The sequence below is a fragment of the Rhinopithecus bieti genome, unplaced genomic scaffold (genome assembly GCF_001698545.2).
Source record: "Rhinopithecus bieti isolate Rb0 unplaced genomic scaffold, ASM169854v2 scaffold_20150, whole genome shotgun sequence".
In the NCBI taxonomy this organism is placed as follows: Eukaryota; Metazoa; Chordata; class Mammalia; order Primates; family Cercopithecidae; genus Rhinopithecus; species Rhinopithecus bieti.
In genome coordinates, this window is record NW_016810565.1 from 2058024 (window position 1) to 2076713 (window position 18690).

An 18690-nucleotide genomic window follows, 5' to 3' on the forward strand; every position below is an offset into this window, starting at 1 on the left:
GTTGAGAAGAAAGCAGAAGAAATATACATTTATATAATTTTATAATTTTTATACTTATATAATTAACTTTTCTGGTGCTGTGTTTTATAGTATTTGTAGGTATAAATTGAGAAGAAAGGAGAAGAAATATACTTTTAAATAATTACTTAATTAACTTTTCTGGTGTTCTTTTATTTTACAGTATTTGTAGTTATAAATCTAGAAGAAAGAAGAAATATACTTTTTTATAATTACATAATAAATTTTCTGGTGCTCTTTTTTTTTCACGTTGGTTCAGTTAACTTTTTGGAGTTGGTCCTTCTTGGCAAAATTGCATTTTCAGTCCGAAGGACTTCCTTTAGTATTTTCTGTAAGGTGGGTCTGCTAACAATGAATTCTCTCAGATTGTGTTTATCTGGATATATCTTTATTATACCTTAACTTTTGTAGAATTGTTTTTCTGGTTATAAGATTCTCGGTTGACATTTTTTCTTTCAACATTTTGAATATGTAATTAACTGCTTTCTAGCCTACATTGTTTCTGACGAAAAGTAAGATCTTAATCTTAGTAGGGTTTCCTTGTCCATGACAAGTCATTTCTTTGTTGCTGCTTCTAAGATTTTTCTCTTTTTGTGTCAGTGTTTTTATTATAATACGTTTGGATATTGATAACTTTGCATTTAATCTATCTGGAGTTTCTCAATATTCTTTTTTTGTTTTTTTCTTTGAGACAGAGTGTTGTTCTTTTACCCAGGTTGGAGTGCAGTGGCATGATCTCAGCTCATTGCAGTCTCTGCCTCCTAGGTTTAAGTGATTTTCCTCCCTTAGCCTCCCCAGTAGCTGGGATTACAGGCATGCACCACCATGCCCTGCTAATTTTTGTGTTTTTTAGTAGAGACAAGGTTACACTACGTTGGCCAGGCTGATCTTGAACTCATGACCTTATGATCTGCCCACCTCCGCCTCCCAAAGTGCTGGAATTACAGGCGTGAGCTACCCTACCCGGCCTCTTGATGTTCTTAAATGTGGAGATAAATACTTTTTGACAAATTTAGGATGTTTCCAGTCATTGGTTTTTGGAAAATTTTTGGAATGTTTTTTCTCCCTCTTTTTTACTCAGCTACTTCTGCTAATCCTGTTACAAGTATTTTAGTACATGTTATATCATCACCCCTTTCTCTGAGGCTCTTAATTTTCTTCATTCATTTTCTGTTATTCAGATTATATATGTTATATTTATCTTCAAGTTTGCCGATTCTTTCTTCTACAAGTTCAAATGTACTGTTGAACCTTTCTAGTAAAATTTTTATTTCAGTTTTTGTACTTTTAAATCCAGGATTTCCACTTGGTTCTTTTTAATTTTAATTATTTATATATCTCTATTTATAGTCCTATTTGATTGCTGATGATCATCATACCTTCTTTTTTTTTCTTTAATCATGGTTTCCTTTTACCTTTTCAAATATCGGGAAACTGCTTTTCCATCTTTGTTAAGTCTGACATCTGAGCCGCTTCCAAAGCATCAAAGGTGGTTTCTGTTGGCTGCTTTTATGTACAAATCAGCTTTTCTGTTTGTTTCACTGGACATTTTTAGATAATTTCATGACTCTAAATACTGCTCCCTCCTTCTAGGGCTCCCTGTCGTTGTTTGCTTGTTTGTTTTCTTAGTGGTTTAGCTAAACTATTTTTTCTCATAGTGTGAAGCCTCTGAAGTCACTCTTCAGAGGGTGTAGCCTTGGGCATGCGCACAGTCCCCCTGGGATGACAGTGTTTTAGCAGGCTTTCTTCGACTGTCTCTCTTCATGTTCAACTCTGCCTATGCTGGCATTATATCCAGCTTTAGCTTCGCTAATTGCTGGTTAATTGTCCTGTTGTTTTTGACTATAGCCAGGGGCACAAAATCGTGTCATAGTTTTATCCAATTGAACTTGTGACCCTGTACAGGGGTACTTTTTGAAGTCAGTCTTTAAGGTTAGTTCTGACTTGGAAGGGCTCTTCTTAGTTGTTTCTGGTTCTCTCTAAAATGAAATAGCTAAACTCTTCTTTATCGTATTGCTCTCATAGAGCTACCAACGTTCTCTTAATTACTTACCACAAAAATCTCCATGGTTTTCAAAGCTTGGATTTTCCTATGCTCTGTTTCAAATACAGTGTGTTTCTTTGGGAAAGTTTCACATTTTCTGTTCTTATGACCTGCCTTTTTCCTTGGGCAAAATCTTTACACCACTGATCTGGAGCTGGGATCAGGCACAGTGACCTGCTTATACAAAAGTGATACCTTGCTTTGTAGGCAGAGTGCTGGGTACAGGCAGCAGCTTCTGCTTTGGTCTTCTGGGCTTTTCTGTCGCAGCGTGGCACCTCTTCCTGATACGCAAGCTGTGGCGAAGAGAATCTGGGCCCCCACGTTCTCAGATGGCCATGCCTAGGCACATAACCTCCACTCTATGGGATCTGGGCCCCCGTGTTCTCAGATGGCCATGCCTAGGCACATAACCTCCACTCTATGGGATCTGGGCCCCCATGTTCTCAGATGGCCATGCCTAGGCACATAACCTCCACTCTATGGGATCTGGGCCCCCGTGTTCTCAGATGGCCATGCCTAGGCACATAACCTCCACTCTATGGGATCTGGGCCCCCGTGTTCTCAGATGGCCATGCCTAGGCACATAACCTCCACTCTATGGGATCTGGGCCCCCATGTTCTCAGATGGCCATGCCTAGGCACATAACCTCCACTCTATGGGATCTGGGCCCCCGTGTTCTCAGATGGCCATGCCTAGGCACATAACCTCCACTCTATGGGATCTGGGCCCCCATGTTCTCAGATGGCCATGCCTAGGCACATAACCTCCACTCTATGGGATCTGGGCCCCCGTGTTCTCAGATGGCCATGCCTAGGCACATAACCTCCACTCTATGGGATCTGGGCCCCCGTGTTCTCAGATGGCCATGCCTAGGCACATAACCTCCACTCTATGGGATCTGGGCCCCCGTGTTCTCAGATGGCCATGCCTAGGCACATAACCTCCACTCTATGGGATCTGGGCCCCCGTGTTCTCAGATGGCCATGCCTAGGCACATAACCTCCACTCTATGGGATCTGGGCCCCCATGTTCTCAGATGGCCATGCCTAGGCACATAACCTCCACTCTATGGGATCTGGGCCCCCGTGTTCTCAGATGGCCATGCCTAGGCACATAACCTCCGCTCTATGGGATCTGGGCCCCCACGTTCTCAGATGGCCATGCCTAGGTGCATAACCTCCACTCTATGGGATCTGGGCCCCTGTGTTCTCAGATGGCCATGCCTAGGCACATAACCTCCACTCTATGGGTGGGAGCTGGGAGGAGAAAGGGAGCTACTGACCTCTTAGCCATACTGAGCCAGAATTTAGCCTCTTTAACAGGAAGTTATGGGTAGTGAGGAATGCCTGTGGGCTGCCCCTCCCAGAGTAGCACTGTAGCCTTTGATTGGGAGTTGTAGGAGAGTGCAGTCTGTTTTCTTAGCAACATTCCACGGAGTAGGGCTTTCATCATGCTGATCTGGGCCAAGGGAGCAGAGGGAACATGTCATGGTTGAAGTGTCACAGCCCCTGTTGTATCAATATTTAGTTGATTTTCTTGAATCAGTGTTTCTTCATTTGCTGCATGACCTTATAACAATTTCCAGAGACTTCAAATAGTCATTTTAAAAATAATTGACAGCAGTTGCGATTGTTTCACTGTGCAGTGGCCCCTCAAAGCTCCTCAAACTGTTATGGGATCTTTTCTGACCAGAAACCTCTGTGGCTGGCAGCGCCTTTGCCCAAGTTTTGCTGAGGCCCGCTGAGCTTGTTTCTCCCACTCGGCCTGGCAGGCTGTGCTTGGCTCATGCTACCAGCCTGGGTCCCATGCCTGCCAAGGGAAAGTCAGGCATGGAACAGTGAGGGGTGTAGGAGCAAGCATGGGGTCCAGCCACTGAACGCAGTCAGACATGCTGGCTGCTGCGGCAGGTCGGGCAGCTCCAGGTGCTGGCACGAGCACTGGCTCTCTGCAAGGCTGGGGTCACACCAGGTGCACCACAAGCAGATTCCACGGCTGGCACTGGGGATCATGGTGGTGCCAGGAACCACAGGGCCTCAAGGAGGGAGGCACATCCCTGGCTTGAGGACCTCCCAGGTCTGGGCTCCCTGAAAGGCCACAGCTCTTCTATCTCTTTCCCCGCAAGGTGGTGAGCAAGAGGCATGTCTCAGCCCTCTTTGTGTTATAGCTCTTTTAGCCTCACCATTTGGTGGGTCCTGAGTTCTTGTCCTGTGACCAGGAAGAATGAGGTATGCAGACGAGTGGAAGGTGAGCAAGACAAAGAGGAGCTTTATTGAGTGATAGAACAGCTCAGAGGAAACCTGCAGGGGGCAGCTCCTTTCAGCAGTCAGGGTGACCTGATGAGTGTTCAGCTTCTAGAAGAGAGGGTAGCTTCTCTGCTAGGCACGGTGCCCTGACAAGTGCCAGCTATGAGCAGAGAAAGTGGCTCCTCTCTGCAGCTGGCCGTCTCGTCTTCTGCACAGCTCTCAGCAGAGAGGAAGTCCTACAATGGGTGGCTCCTCTCTGCAGGCAGATCATCCCGTCACCTCCTCCCATCATCTCTCTGTCGTCTCTGCAGCTCTCAGCAGATTGGAGGCCCTAGAGTGGGTGACTCCTCTCTGCAGGAAGGTAGTCCCATCATCTCTGCAGCTCTCAGTAGAGAGAGGCCCTAGAGTGTGCTGCTCCTCTCTGCAGCTGGTCATCCCAATGTCTGCTCAGCTCCGGCTGAGTCTGTGACTTTTATGGGTCCCAGAGAGGAGGAAGTGCACTCCAATTAGTCCGTGGGTGGCCATGGGTGGGCCCGAAAAAGGCATCACAAGTTCCTACTCTGGTCCATGGAACTGGCAGCCTGGTCCCCAGCCTTCAGGCCCTCCCTGGGCTGAAGGCAGGGCCTCAGTGGGGACCCACCTCCTTCTGCCCAGGAACCTGTCTGCCTCCTGCTGCTGTTCATGGCGCCCAGGCCGTAGGTGCCAAGGGGCTTCTGCAGGTCAGAAGAAGCTGCCCTCAGCCCCACCCCTCAACTTCCCTCCTTTGCTCATCAGCACCCAAAGTCCTGAGGGGCCCAAGGCGGCACTGCCCTGAGCATGTGCACTCCCAGCCAGGCCGCAACAGCAGCCAGCTTCAGCCCCAACTTTGCTCCAAGACTGGAGTGGGCACTGTCAGCAGGGAGAATCCAGGCAGTGGGAGCAGGGGCTTCGGAGCCTGTGAGGGCAGGGGCACTTCCTGGACCCCAAGAGTGCAGGGATTCCAGAGTCCACAGCTGCGGTTTGGGTGGCTGCAGCTGCACTGGCAGGACGGGGCTCCTGCCTGCTCCCTGGAGTTGGAGGCTTGGGTCTGCAGCTGAGGTTTGGGTGGCTGTAGCTATACCTGGCTTCTGTCTGCTTCATGGAGAAGGAAGTCCGGCTCTGCAACCACTGTTTGGACAGCTGCAGCTGCGCCGCGGGGCTCTGACTTGCTTCTGGGCCCTTAGTGCACAGATATGCCCATGTCTGCAGCCATGGCTTGGGAAGCTGCACGGTCACCTGGGGTGCTACTGCACTGACTGGGAAGGGATGGGGTTCACACTTGTCCACAGCTCCTGCTGGCTCCAAGCAGTTTGGAGCCCCGGCCGTGCCTCCCAGCTGCAGCTAATGTGATAGCAGCAGCCGCTCCAGATGGCCTGCCACTGCCGTTAAAACCACTATTCTGGACGTTGTATCTTTGGTTGAGTGTGTGTGTGTTACAAAGCGCACTGTTAAACTCTATTACTATTTATTTTTAGTGTTTTCTTTTACATATGCCAAATAGTGTTGGTAGTTGTTTACAGTACTGATACAAAGTTTCATTTTAAAAGCAAATTATTTGTCTATATAATAGATGTAATAGTAATGAAAATCCTAGCTGTTACTAACATAGAGAACATTAATTATCATGTTAAATTGAAAAAAAGGAAAGACATGAATGACCCCTTTTAGCTCTGACTCTAAAATGAACCAGCATCATCCACAGTGCCTTTGCCTGTCATTAACATTTATGTTCGCTCCTAGCACCCAGGTTTTGGTTTCTAAGATTCCCCATTAAAGAAGAATCAAGACTTTTAGAAAAATAGCTTGAGACAAGAAAAAAAAAATCAATATAACTCTAGAAAAGACTATTATTGACAGAAAGCAGGTATATTTTTAAGAAGGTCAGGGGCAGTAATAGTAAACAAAAAAACTGGCTTAAAGAACATTACCAGGAAAGTTATGATAATTTGGATATAAAGGAATTAGTAATATAGTTAATTACAAAATTATGAAAAGCTAGAATGTTTCATACCAAAGAAAAATAAAATCAAAAATAGTTATTTTACTTGTTTAATTAGTTGACAAATACTGTCATATTTGAGTAATTTATTCTTTTAGGTACATAATTGCAAGGCACAGATTTGTGCTTGTTTTTATATTTTGAAATAGAATTTTGTAAATACAGGAGATTTGAAGTAGGTCAGATAGTCCTAGGCAAGTTAGAAACTGTACTAAGAACTCATTAAGAATTAATCTATAAAATTCATCATATAAATCTTGTTAAACCAGTTACAAAAGGGTCTGTTGGTTAATAAGCAAAATTATAACTTATTACCAAATTTTAGTTTGTTTCAGGATAGCATATGAGTCAAATACCCCATACTTCTGAAAGTAGTCTAAATGTGCAATGGATTTCACATTACCTGTGACATACAACCTCCAACTGGCACTTCTAACTAAAATAAGGTACTGGTGAGGCATTCGTTTGTTTTAAAAAATGTTAACAAAATGAATAAATGTATGATGATGGCAGATAAATATATTATGGTTGCAGGACAGCAAGCAATGCCAGGTAAATAAGACTCCAAGAGACTATCATTCTGTGGAAAGATCCCAAGTGGAAAAATACTCAAAGCTCAATAGAATACATGGAGTCCAAAGGCTTTATCAATACAATTAATGAAGTTAAGACGTAAGAAGGAAGCTGAATATGATGTAAAGCCTTGAGGTTGGGTTGTATTTGGAAAAAGCAACCACATGTTGCATCCTGACCAGTAAGCCATTATCTTATAACCCAGGTCTTGTAATATTGGCTGGTCTGAAATGATATTATTTATCTTTTTTGTCTGGTGAAATCTTCAACCTTGGAGAAATATCTGAATAAGTTTAACAATCTTTGGTAGATATCACAATAACTATAGACTAGGTAAGTATTTAAAAAGTTCACAAATAGTGAGAAAATAAACTAAACCATTGTACTTATAAGTTAGAATAGGTTTTAGACTTAAGCATGGTGATTTTTTCAGAACACAGCAGTAATATCTATATTTTTGTGTATTTTACTTGCTATTAAAGTATTTAAAGCATCTAAAAGAATCAGTCACACCAGATTTGTAAATGTGGCTTAAATTGTTTAAGAAAATATTAATATGTGTCTATTCATGTGTATATAAACTTGTTTAAAGATTATTAAATATATATTTAATAAATTAAGCATTCAGTGAAGTAAAATTGTTAGGTGTTTCTGTTTAGGCAGATAAACCCCTTGGACATGAATCTAATCTACAGTAAAGAAGCAAATTTATTGAAAACAAGTAAGTAAATATTGATAAAGATGGTTGAGGTTTTAAGGCCAAAAGAGTGAAGAAAACATGTGGATAACTGATATTTGGATAAACCTTTAAAGGGTTTTAAGGGTTAAAAAACAAAACACAGCTATTGGTGCTAGGCAGATTGGGGTTGAATCCTTGGTACATCATTTGTTAGCTGTGTACTTTGAGAGACAGGTATCTAATTTCCAACTCCTTAGTGTCCTCATCTGTAAAACTAGGATAATAATACTTCCCTTCAAAAGTAAGGACAGCGTGCTTAACACAGTGTATGAGAAGTGATGACATTTTCAAAGATGGTTGGTGTTATTTTACCATTCTTTAAAATGCGAATACTCTTGGGAAAGATAGTATAATAAACTAAACCAATTCATGCTTCTTTTACCCTACCATGCTTCTCCCCCTTGTTTCTTTCTCGGTCAAGCCCCTTAAAATGCTTATTATGTACATAACCGGCCCCCCCAACCCCCACCCTTCTTTCATTACATTCACTTTCAGCCTATTGCAATCTGGCTTCTAGTCTTACAAGTTTGTTGAAATATTCTCTACGCTTTTCAGGCTTTGTTAAAAATCACCTATTTGTAGCCTTTGACCGTATTACTGTATCTTCCAACTTAACATAATTTCCTTTCATCGTCCCCTTGTTGACACCCTCTGCCATCTGTGGCCTTCCTTTAACCCCTTCTTTTCAGTCCTTTTGGCTGAAGCATTTATTTTTGCCACTCTTAAATGAGGGAATTCATAAAAATCCCATCTCCTGATTTATCATCCATCCCTCTCTTAGGGAATCTCGTCGAATCCCAAGAGAATTCTAAAATCTCTATTGATGGACCTGACTTGTCCCAAGTTCCATACCTACATAACCAAATAATAAATAATCGAATAGATGAGCTTCTCTAACTTTACAAATTATAACTCAAATGCATTGTCTTCTCTGTTTTCCTTAACTTAATTGGAGATCACACTACTCAAAAGTAAAACCTGGGTTTTTTTCTTACCTTTTTTCCTTACATTATGAAGACCCACTATGTGCCAACCACTATGTGAATGTCTCAGATAACACTGGTGTGTGTGTGTGTGTGTGTGTGTGTGTGTGAGAAAGAGAGAGAGAGGGAGAGACCATTTCTGTCCCCATAGAGTTTGCTGCCTCTGTGGAGGAGACACACAGTGTTTTCATGTAATAGTTTCATAGTTTGAGGTGTTAGGTTGAAGTCTTTAATCCATTTTGATTGAAGGTTTGTGTATGGCAAGAGATAGGTGTCTACTTTCATTTTTCTGCATATGGACATACAGTTTTCTCAACACCATTTATTCAAGAGACTGCATTTTTCTCAATGTATGTTCTTTGCACCTTTGTTGAAAATGACTTCGCTGTAGGTGTATGGATTTGTTTCTAGGTTCTCTATTCTGTTGTATTGTCCTATGTGTCTGTTTTTATACCAGTATCATGCTGTTTGGGTTACTGTAGCTCTGAGGTATAATTTGAAGACAGGAATGTCCTTCCTCTGGTATTGTTCTTTTTGCTCAGAATAGCTGTGGCTATTCTGGGTCTTTTGTGGTTTTATATAAATTTTAGGATTTGTTTTATTTCTATGAAGAATATCATTGGCGTTTGATAGGAACTGCAACGTATCTATATTTATAGATATATTGTTTATATGTATAGATACATGTTCTTTGGGTAGTATGGCCATTTTAACAATATGGATTCCTCCAATCCATTATCATGGAATATCTTGCCTTTTTTGGTGTCCTCTTCAATTTCTTTCATCAGTGTTTTTTAGTTTTCATTGCAGAGATCTTTCACTTCATTGGTTAAATTAATTCCTAGGTATTTAACTTTTCGTGGCTATTGTAAATGCGATTACTTTTTATTTTTTATTTTTTATTTTTTATTTTTTTATTTTTTGAGACGGAGTCTTGCTCTGCCACCCAGGCTGGAGTGCAGTGGCCGGATCTCAGCTCACTGCAAGCTCCGCCTCCCGGGTTCACGCCATTCTCCTGTCTCAGCCTCCCGAGTAGCTGGGACTACAGGCGCCCGCCTCATCGCCCGGCTAGTTTTTTGTATTTTTTTTTTTAGTAGAGACGGGGTTTCACCGTATTAGCCAGGATGGTCTCGATCTCCTGACCTCATGATCCGCCCGTCTCGGCCTCCCAAAGTGCTGGGATTACAGGCTTGAGCCACCGCGCCCGGCCGGGATTACTTTTTAAATTTCCTTTTCAGATTGCTCAGAGTTGGCATATAGAAATGCTACTGATTTTTGTTTGTATGTTGATTTCTTCTCCTGCAACTTTACTAAATTTGTTCATCAATTCTAATAGGGTTTTGGTAGAGTCTTCAGGTTTTTCCAAATATAAGATTACATCATCTGTTAACAAGGATGACTTGACTTTCTTCCTTTCCAATTTCGTGCCTTTTTTTTCTTGTCCGATTGTCCTATCTAGGACTTCTAGTACTATGTTGAATAACAGTGTTGAAAGTGGGCATCCTTGTCGTGTTCCAGGTCACAGAGCAAAGGCTTTCATTTTTTTCCCATTCAGTATGATAGTAACTGTTGGTCTGTCATGTATGGCTTTTATTATATTGAGGTATGTTTCCTCTATGTCCAGTTTTTTGAGTTTTTTTTTTAATCATAAAGGGATATAGAATTTTATCAAATACCTTTTCAGCATCAATTGAAATGACCATATAATTTTTATTCTTCATTCTGTTGATATGATGTCACATGTTGACTGATTTGCACATTTTGAGTCATTCTTGTGTCTCAGAGATAAATCCCGCTTGTGATGATAAATGATCTTTCTGATGTACTGTTGAATTCGGTTTGCTAGTATTTTGTTGAGGATTTTTGGATCAGTATTCATCAGAGATATTGGCTTGTAGTTTTCTTTTTATAATATGTCTTTGTCTGGTTTTGGTATTAGGGTAATACTGGCCTTGTAGAATGAGTTTGGAAGTAGCCCCTCCTCTGTTTTTCAAAATAATTTGAGTAGGACTGGCATTAGTTCTTTAAATGTTTGGTAGAATTCAGCAGTGAAGCCATCAGGTCTTCAGTTTTTCTTTACTGGGAAACTTTTTGTTATGGCCTCAATCTTGTTACTTGTTATTGGTCTGCTCAGATTTTGAATTTCTTCCTCATTCAATCTTGGTCAGTTGTATGTATCTAGGAATTTGTCAATTTCTTCTAGATTTTCCATTTTATTGGCATATAGTTACTCATAGCAGCCACTAATAACCCTTTGAATTTCTGCAGTATCAGTTGTAATTTCTCCTTTTTCATTTCTGATTTTATTTATTTGGATCTTCTCTTTCTTTTTTTAAGTTACTGTGGCAAAAGGTTTGTCAATTTTGTTTAGCTTTTCAAAAAACCAACTGTTTGTTTCATTGTTCTTTTATATATTTTTAATTTCAGTTTCATTTATTTCTGCTTTGTTCTTTATTGTGTTTTTTCTTCTACTAAGTCTGGGTTTGCTTTCCTCTTTTCTAGTTCGTTAAGATGAATTGTTAGGTTATTTATTTGAAGTTTTTCTTTTTTTGATGTAGGCACTGATGGCTATAATTTTCTCTCTCAGTACCGCTTTTGCTGTATCCCATAGGTTTTTGTATGTTGCGTTTCTATTACCATTTGTTTCAAGAAATTTTTTCAGTTACCTTCTTAATTTTTTCATTGGCCCACTGGTTGTTCTGGAGCATATTGTTTAATTTCTGTGGGTTTGTACAGTTTCCAAAATTCCTCTTGTTATTGATTTATAATTTTGTTCTATTGCAGTTAGAGAAGATGCTTGATATTATTTCAATGTTTTGAATATTTTAAGACTTGTTTTATTACCTAACATAAGGTCAGTCCTTTAGAATGATCCATGTGCTGAGAAGAAGAATGTGCATTCTGCAGCTGTTGGTTGAAATGTTCCATAAATATCTATTAGGTCAATTTGTTCTGTAGTGGAGATTAAGTCTGATATTTCTTTGTTGATTTTCTGTCTGGAAGACCTGTTCAATGCTAAAAGTGAAATGTTGAAGTCTCCAGCTATTATTGTATTGAAGTCTCTCTGTTTCTTTAGCTGGAATAATATTTGCATTATCTATCTAGGTGCTCTTGTTTTGGGTGCATATATATTTATACTTGTTATATCTTCTTGCTAAACTGAACACTCTATCATTTTGAAATGCCCTTCCCTGTTTCTTCTTACAGTTTTTGTCTTAAAATCTATTCTGCCTGATATAATTATAGCTACTCCTAGTCCTTTTTATTTTCCATTGGCATGGAGTATCTTTTCCATCTTTTATCAGTCTACATGTATCTTTATAGGTGAAGTGTGTTTCTTGTAGGCAACAGATCATTGGGTCTTTTTTTGTTTTTTAATCCATTCAGGCATTCTGTGTCTTTTGATTGGAGAGTTTAGTTCATTTGCAATCAATGCTAGTATTAATAAGTAAAGACTTACTCTTGCCAGTTTGTTATTTATTTTCTGGTTGTTTTGTGATCTTCTCTTCCTTCTTTCCTTTCTTCCTGTCTTCCTTTAGTGAAAGCGATTTTGTTTCTGGCAGTACAATTTTATTTTTTGTGTATTCACTGTATGTTTCTCAATTTGAGTTTATCATGAGGCTTGCAAATACTGTCTCATAACCATTATTTTCAACTAAGGACAACTTAACACTGGTTGCAAAAACAAACAAACCAGCTAAAAGAAAACTAATAAAAACTTTACACTTGAACTCTGTTACTCCACTTTTCAACTTCTTGTTTTTTTTTTTCTCTTTATGTCTTATTGTACTGTCTATGTCTTGAAAAGTTGTTATAACTATTTTTGATTAGTTTATCACTTAGTCTTTCTACTTAAGATTAGAGTACTTTATACACCATAATTACAAATTTATAATGTTCTGTGTTTTTCTGTGTGCTTACTATTGCCAGTAAGTTTTGTACCTTTAAGATGATTTCTTATTGTTCATTTACATATTTTTTTCTGACTGAACAACTTCCTTAGCATTTTTTTTTGTAAGACAAGCCTGATGATAAAATTTCTCAGCTTTATTTTTTGTCTAAAAAAGTCTTTATTTATTCTTCATGCTTGAAGGATATTTTTGCCAGATATACTATTCTGGGGTGAAAGCTTTTTCCCTTCAGCACTTAAAATATGTCATGCTACTCTCTCTTGGCCTATGAAGTTTGTACTGAAAAGTCTGATGCCAAACATATTGGAACACTTTTATGTTATTTGTCTCTTTTCTTTTGCAGTTTTTCTAATCTTTTCATTATCCTTTACCTTTGGGAGTTTGGTATTTAAATGCCTTGAGGTAGTCTTCTTTGGACTCAATCTTTTTGGTGTTATATAACCTTTTTGTACTTGAATATTGACATCTTTCTCTAGGTCTGGGAAGTCCTTTTATATTATCCCTTTGAATAAACTTGCTACCCCTGTATCTTTCTCTGTCTCCTCTTTAAAGCCAGTGACTCTCAGATTTGCCCTTCTGAGGTTATTTTTCAAATCTTGTATGTGGGCTTCATCCTTTTTTATTCTTTTTTTTTCTATTGTCTCCTCTGTGTTATTTTCAAATAGCATGTCTTCAAGTTCACCAATTCTATCTTCTGCCTGGTTAATTCTCCTGTTAAAGAGAGTCTGATACATTATTCAGTATTTAGTTGCATATTTTGATTCTAGAATTTTCTTGTATTCTTTTAATTATTTCAATCTCTTTGTTAAATTTACCTCATAAGTTTCTGAATTCCTTCTCTGTGTTATCTTAAATTGCTTTGAGTTTCTTTTCTCAACACAGTTAATTTGAATTCTCTGTCTGAAAGGTGACATATCTCTGTGTTTTCAGGGTTGGTCCTTGGTATTATTTAGTTTATTTGGTGAGATCATGTTTTCCTGAATAATTTTGATGCTTGTGGAGGTTTGTTTGTGTCTGGACTTTGAAGGGTAAGGTATTTATTATAATCTTCACAGTCTGGGCTTGTTTATGCCTGTTTTTCTTGGGAAGGCTTTCCATGTATTCAAAGGGACTTGAAACCCAAGCCCAATAGTACTGTAGATCTTGTAGACTCATAGAAATACCACCTTGATGGTCTTGGATAATATCCAATCCAGAAAAAATGCTCTGGATTACCAGGCAGAGACTCTTGCTGTCTTTCCTTACTTTCTCCTAAAAAAGGGAATCTTTCTCTTTGTGCTCTGCTGCCTGGAGCTGAAGGTGGAGTGATGCAAGTGCCACTGTGACCACCAGCACTGGGATTGTGCTGTGTCAGGCCTGAAGCCAGTACTACAGTGGATCTCACTCAAAACCCACTGTAACCACTACCTGGCTACCACTTATGTTTACTATAGGTCCTAGGGCTCCTCCCTTCAGGACAGCAAGTTCCTTCAGGCCCCACGTGGGTCCACAGATGCTATCTGGGAGCTAGGGATCGGAGTCAGAAATCTTAGACATCTACCTAGTGTTCTATTCTACTTCGGCTAAGTTGGCCTCAAACCACGAGACAAAGTTTTCTCTGATCTTCCTTCCTGTTTCCACATGCAGAGGAACCTATCCTGGTGGCCACCACCACTGGCCCACAGGGAGTTCTGTCAGGCCACCACCAATGTCCGCTTAAAGCTCAAGCGCTCTTTAGTCAGCTTATGGTGAATGGTGGAAGGCCTGATACTCACCCTTCAGGGCAGTGGGCTCCCCTATGGCCCAGGGCCTGTCCAGAAATGCTATCCAAGAGTCTACCTAGACGTGGGGACCCCAAACGCCCTCTTGCTGCTCTACCCCAGTGTGACCAAACTAGTATCTGGCTTTTGATTCTTATTATGGTACTTTTTTATATGTAGTTAGTTGTTAAAATTTGTTTTCTGGTGGGGTGGGGAGGGATGATTGGTGGTGGCTAGTATTCACCTATTCACCCGTTTTGCTCTGACCCTCTACTAAAGGTTAGTTTTAAGCAGGAGTGGCATGGAGAGGGCACAGAGATTTTAAAAAGTGATATATTGAAAATTATACCATTGGCTACAGAGTGGATAATGACTTTGGAGGAATTCTGAAGTAAATGTGAGGACCAGTTAGAAGTCTATCTCATTAATTCAAGTGAAAGGCGATGGCTTCTTAGACAGGAAGGTGAACAAAAATTCAGGGGGGAAAAAAGATGTGAATTAATCCCCCAAATTTTTTAGGGTAAAATGAAAAGAATGTTTGAAAGACTGGCTATGGGAAGTGAAAGCAAGAATGACTAACATTAGAAGAAGACCAGGTTTTTTGTTGTTTTGTTTTTGTTTTTATTTGTTTTATTTTTGTTACATGGGGAATACGAAGTGAGAGCAGTGTGAGTTTGGCTGTAGATACTTTCAGGTATTCGTTCTTATTATATTTATCAAGTCAGCTCAGGTACCAGGCATCTGTCTAGGCTCTTGAGATATATCAATGAAAACAATAGACAAACCATCACTGCCCTCTTGGAGTTTACACCCTTGTGATAGGAGGTGGACAATAAAAATTAAGTACCATAAATAAGTCAATCATATAGTGTCCTGTAAAGTGGATGTGATAGAAATAGAAATATCGAAGCATAAGAAGGATTGAGGCCAACAAAGTGAGGAGGATACAATGTTAAATAGTGTAGTTAGTCTTTGTGGAGAAAGTAATGTTTCAGCAAAGACTTGAAGAAAGTAAATTAGCTAGTGATGTGAACATCTGAGAGTAGAGTATTCAGACAGAGGGGAAAACCAAATACAAAGACCCTGGAGCAAAATCCTGATTGACATGTTTATGTCCAAGCAACAGCAAGAAGACTGTGTGAATTGAGTGGAGTGAGTGAGGGAGAGAATAGTAGGAATCGTGTCTGAAATTAATGAGTGGGTGTCCATATCGCATAGGACCTTGTGGGCCATTGTAAAGCACATTGTGGGCTTTTGTTTTAATTATAGGAACTTTGGTTGAGTTTATGGTGCCTTTTACTTGTTCCCGTGGAAATGTCACTTGTCAGTCTGAAACTTAAGGGAGAAGTCATGGATGGATATGGATGATTTTTGATTCATCTCTAGGTAGAAATTAAAGCCATGGATATGGATATCTAGAACAGGGTCCGGTAAATCTCCTGGGACAAATCGAGCATGCTGATTGATATTGTGAATACAGTTTCATTGGAACACAGCCATGCCTATTAATGTACATATTGTCTAGGGCAGCTTCCATTCTACAACAGTAGATTTGAGTGATTGTGACAGAGACTATATGGCCCCCAAGGTCTAAACTATTCACTATTTGGCTTTTACAAAACAGCTGGCTGACCCCTTGTCTGGAGACACAAAATCGTTCAGAGGAAAAGCCGGCCTATGACTGAGTCTTGGGTAATTCTAACATTTACTGTACCAGAAAATAAGCTGAACGTGCCAAGGAAAAGAAATCAAGCAGCTAGAGGAGTAGGTGAAAAACAGTGCAGATTTCACAGAAGTTAAAGAAGAAGGAGTTTCAGTTTTTAAACTGTGATCAATTAAGAGCAGGACTGAGCACTCTTCTTTGGATTTAACAACGTGAAGATCATTGGTTTTCTTAGTGCAGGCTGTTTCAGTGGAGGATTGAGGGTAAGAATTGTAGTCAAATGGGATTGGCTTGAGGATTGGATGAGACATGAAGAAATTATATATAAGGATTTTAAACATGTCTTTGATATGTTTCTCCAGAGGAGGATAAAGGCAGCACTTTAGCTGGAGATAAGTGTTGGAGACAAGAGAGGGTTTTGTTGTGTTTTGTTACTAATTTGTTGTTTACACTGGAGTAAATCCAACTTAATTAAAAGTTGGTGGAATAATTTGAGGAGCAGATGTTAACTGTTGCAGAAAGAAGGGCTAAAAACAGGGTTAATTTTTTCAGATGGTCAGAAGAGATGGAATTGAAAGCATATGTTGCAGGAACATGGACAAGCCTTGTACTGTAACAGAAGAGGAAGAAAGGAAGGATTTTAGAGGATAGAAAATTATAATTTCTGAGAATGGGAAGATGAAAGGTTCCTATCTAATAGCTTTTATTTTCTCTTTGAAACAGGGGTAGAAACTTAGAGAGCGAGAGAAAGAGTTGAATAGAGGAACAGAAGTCTTGATAGTCAATGTTGAGAACTCATCTTAGCTTAAACACAGGGTTGTAATGTTGGGTGTTTGTTTGTTTGCTTTTCTATTTGTGCTCAGCAACTCTGGTGCAGGAATGGAGCACACATTTGCTTGGGGTCTTTCAGTGTTAGGGGTTTGAAAGAGACAAGAGGCAAAACACTGAGGAAAAAATGAGTTTAGATTTTACAGTCAGTGTTATTTAAATGACATATTTTGGATTCCTAAGGTAAAAAGCGAAGAGTGGAGTGTAGATGACTGCAAGGTTGAAATGGGAGTAATTTAATAAGTGAAATGGAAGAAAAAAAGTTTTGATTAGAGAAGTGGATGCTTGACTTAGGGATTGATTTTGGAAAGTGGAGAAGTCTACCGTATAACCAAGTTCAAGGAATAAACTTGAGTAGATTAGAGAGGATCATTTGTAGATGAAGAGGCTAAATAAGTGACCTAAAGTGTTCAATAAATCATTCTTGGGGAATCTGAGGTAATGGGAGTTGATGCTAGAATTCCGGCAGAGCTTGGGATGACTATAAAGAGAATGGGATGGAATATTTAATGACTGAAAGTGTGTGGGACAGACTACTTGATTACTGAAGAGAAATTGGAGGTCAATAGATAATAATATTTAGAGAACAGTGCACTCAAAGAGTAGAAACTTCAAAGAAGACAGTTTAATTTAAATAAGGGGGAGCAAAAAGATGCCACTGGGATTCAGAAGGACAGTATCTGTTCTTCTTTATCTAGAGTTAAAATATATGTGAGAAAATATTCATTTATCATTTATAAGGGCCTCAAGGGAGATGAAGTGTCAACCAAGACAAGAAGGTAGCTACTATATGGCACATACACACACACACAACAGTATTAACCGTTTCAGAGGGTACAGCAGAATGGTTTGTAAACGGGAGCCTGAGAAAAGAGTAAGGGATTACACAGCATTATGTGATGATGACACAATAGAGTAGATTTTGATTCAGGGGTCACTTTGAAACAGGTAGGCAATCAGTCTACATCTAATAAGTCACCTACGCTATGTCAAAACAACGTCAAAATCCAGACATTATTAAAAAATGTACTCAACATCTATCATAATTTCCGTCCTTGATTTTACCTCTACTGCCTTAATTTAGATCACCATATCTCTCATTTGCATATCTTACAATATTCTCCTAACCAGCCTCCAAGTCTCCACGCTTGATCCCTTTTAACTCATGCTCTACAAAACTTCTTGAATAAACTTTACATAAGTCAGTTTGATCATACAATTGCTCTTCAAAATGCCTATTAGTGCCTTCCCAACACAAGGTTCTGCTTAATAGGGTGACACTTGTTCCCAAATTGCTTATTTCCTTCCATCAGGAACGTTATGCTTTATCAATATAGGACCCATGTATTCCAGAATTTACCATGCTATTTTTTAATCCCTGAGCATTTGCCCAGGCGTGTTCTGTGTCTGGAACTTCCCCTTTCTCTCTTCTGTCAGACATTTTCTCTCCCACAGTCAAGCATGTAGCTTAAACTTTTCCTTGTTTTTAGTTTTCCAGGAAGAATTCATCAATTCCTCCTTCTTAGCTTGTGTATATGTCTATTCAAATTGCTTTGACAAATGTTTGTTGAATTTATTTTTTTCTTAAGTTTTTCCTGCTAGACAATAAACTCCTTGAATAACAGAGGACCTAGAAAGTTGTCTGTAACACAGAAGATTCTTAATAAAGGCTTGCCAACTTGAAGTGGACTTAACACACCTGCTCTTGCCATAAGCACATTGCTTTCAAGTAAGTTTTCTCTCTTTTGCCTCCACTCTTGAAATACAAATTGACCTCTCAGAATTTTTCTTCTAATGCCCTTGTAGGAGAATGTTAATAACTGGTCAGTGACAAGTGTGATTAAGCCTTCCCTTTTCTCTTATTTAGATTGGTGTCACTGCACTGGCTCTAAGAGAGCTGTAAAGAACATTAACACTGCATCCACCTTGAC

At 39.6% G+C, this 18690-nt stretch overlaps 1 long non-coding RNA gene across 1 annotated transcript in view; it reads left to right on the top strand.

The window, feature by feature from the left end:
• Window positions 1-18482, top strand: part of LOC108542294 (uncharacterized) — an 88376-nt gene extending 69894 nt beyond the window's left edge. The window contains exon 4 of the long non-coding RNA XR_001889222.1: window positions 18349-18482. This is a non-coding gene — a long non-coding RNA (uncharacterized LOC108542294). The remainder of the gene's footprint in view (window positions 1-18348) is intronic.
• Window positions 18483-18690: the final 208 nt, after the last annotated feature.